Below are 2,693 nucleotides of genomic sequence, written 5' to 3' on the forward strand. Positions count from 1 at the left end.
GATAGTCCTATTATTATGCCAGCACATACAACCAACCACATTGGGTGGAGTTATTAAGAAAAAAGGAAAGAAAAAAGAGCATAGTCTGAATAGACTGGTAAACTGACACCTTTTTATTTCTTTGTGCTTAGTAGAAGAAAAATTAGCTAACTCCTTTTTTCATAATCACAGGGAGTTTGGCTGAAACAATGTAATCTATATTCATTCACCTTGGCAAAAAGAGAAGCTAGAAAAGTCCAGGCAGTCTTGCTAATCTATACATTTAACCATTCATACCCATGACTTGGCACATCTAACTCCCAGCAAAAATATAACACGTGCATGCACTGGGCAAGATCCATGTTACAAGGCCTTTGTCAATTCTGAAAACACAGGAGAAGACACTTAAAGTTGTCCTAAATGTTTTTGTACCAACTAAGATGCTCAACCTCTAGCTATTCCTTACTTCTCTGGCTCATACAGGCTTTGCGGATGTTTACAGGGAAGGTTATCAAGTGTTCAGTATCCCATTTCTTGGCACTCATGGACTCCCTCTGCTCAAGTGCCTGTGCTGTTAAGCACAGCTATACATTATAGAAATGTTTAAAAAAATATATTTGCAAGCACTGACATTTTATTTTTGTTGACAGGTCTGGATTGTTTTTTTTGGTTTTTTTTGCTTTCCTGAGAATCAGAATCACTGAGGCTGGTCAGCCCCTCTGGAAGTCTCTAGTCCCACTACAGCTCGGGCAGGCTCAGCCACAGCTGGTCACCCAGGACCATCTGCAATCAGGTTTTAATATCTCCAAGGATGGACACTCCACAACCTCTCCAGGCAACCTGGTCTGGTGTTCAACCACCCTCACAGTAAATAAGTTTTTCTTAGATTTGAAAGGCATTTCCTTTATTTCAGTTTGTACCCATTACCTTCTGTCCTGTCACTGCATACAACAGAAGAGAGCCTGGCTCCATCTCCTTTACCCTCCCATCAGGTATTTATGCACATTGATAAGATCCTCTCTAAGCCTGCTCTTCTTGAACCTAAAAAGTTCCAGCTCTCTCACCCTCTCCAAGCTCCAAGCCCTTCATCTTCTTAGTAGCCCTTCAGTGGACTCTCTCCAGTATGTCCATGTCTCTCTTGTACTGGGGAGCCCAGGACTGGACACAGCACCCAGATGTGTCTCACCAGTGCTGAGTACAGAGAAAGGATCACCTCCCTTGACCTGCTGGCAATGCTCTGCCTGATACAGCCAAGGAGGCTGTTGGCCTTCTTTGCCCAAGGGCATGTTGCTGGCTCATGGTCAACTTGGTGTCCACCAGAACTCCCAGGGCGTTCCCTAACAAGCTGCTTTCCTGTTGGTCAGCCCCCCGCGTGTGCTGGCGCATGGGGTTCTTCCTCCCCAGGTGCAGGGTTTGGCATTTCCACTTGTTGAGCTTCATGGAGTTCCTGTCAGCCCATTTCTCCAGCCTGATGAGGTCCCTTTGAATGGCAGCACAACCATCTGGTGTACCCACCAACTCCTTCCACTTTTTTAACTAATTAACAAAATTCTGAAGATACTTGCTGTTATCAATCTTTTCTTGTTATCACTGTCAGACACAGAATTAAAAAGTGAGACTCAGTGGTGGATATGAGATCTTTAGTAAAGTCAATTATATGAATAACTCTACTATGAACACTTGTGTTTTGAAACATTAACTCTCAAGCCTCAACAGAAATCCTTCTTTGATGCCTCAGTGCTGTCAACTTTTGATATTTTCCTAGAGATCTTATTTTTCTGCCATATCTGTTCAAATCCTGTCACAATGTGCCAGCTTGCTGTGACAGTCCAGTGTGCTGTGACAGTCCAGTACTATGTGCTGGCAACCTTGGTTCAAGTCTGACTTACAGCAGGAGGGGAACATGTGTTTTTATGCTTCCTTTTCAACAGCTTTTAAAATAATTATGTAACTTCGAATGTCCTTTCACTGGATTTTCCTCCATCACTAGGCACAGCATTGAAAACAGAAAGAAAATTTGCAGTCCAAAATTATTGTATGTTTGAAGATAGACGTTGGCCAAACAGAAGGCAACGAAAGATTTCCAAACCAGACTGCAATTGCCAAAAGGCGCAGGAATATTTTTCTGTCACCATAACATTTGTGTCTGTCTTCTGCATGCAATTCTCTGTCGGCAGCACTGTTTTGGGTTGGGGGATGCCCAGTGTGCTGCAATAGCAGTGGTCACCCCGGGGAGGAGGCCAGCAGGTGGAATGTTATAGCCGGTCTGCGCTAGGTGGCAATGCTTGCACGGCTCTCCTAGAGGGGACAGAAAAGATGAGACACTGGACACATCCTTTGTAGCTTGCCGTGATCGTATAGTGGTTAGTACTCTGCGTTGTGGCCGCAGCAACCTCGGTTCAAATCCGAGTCACGGCACAGGGGAGAGGGAACCCTTTTAGCCCTCGCTTTTGGAGGCTTGCTGCTGGAGACGCACCACGGGGGACGTGCCACCCACCCGCCCCAGCCCTCACTCCACAGTAACTGCTGAACAGGGCTCAGTGCCTGAAGCACAGAAAAAACAGATGAGAGGAAGCAGTCGCTGCACAAAAAAGTTCATGTACCTCACTGCTACATGATAAGGTGTTTGACATTCTTTGCACCATAGGTTTTTTGTCTCCTTTTGCGTGATTTCAAGCAGTTCCACAGATATTGTACTAAGGTTGTCTGGGACA

General features: G+C 45.0%; 1 non-coding gene across 1 annotated transcript; it reads left to right on the top strand.

Moving 5' to 3' along the window:
* Positions 1–2,325: 2,325 nt before the first annotated feature.
* On the top strand, positions 2,326–2,397 carry TRNAH-GUG (transfer RNA histidin (anticodon GUG)). Its single transcript has one exon. It is a non-coding gene; the product is annotated as a tRNA-His (tRNA).
* Positions 2,398–2,693: the final 296 nt, after the last annotated feature.

Source organism: Ciconia boyciana, chromosome 4 (assembly GCF_034638445.1).
Source record: "Ciconia boyciana chromosome 4, ASM3463844v1, whole genome shotgun sequence".
Classification (NCBI taxonomy): domain Eukaryota; kingdom Metazoa; phylum Chordata; class Aves; order Ciconiiformes; family Ciconiidae; genus Ciconia; species Ciconia boyciana.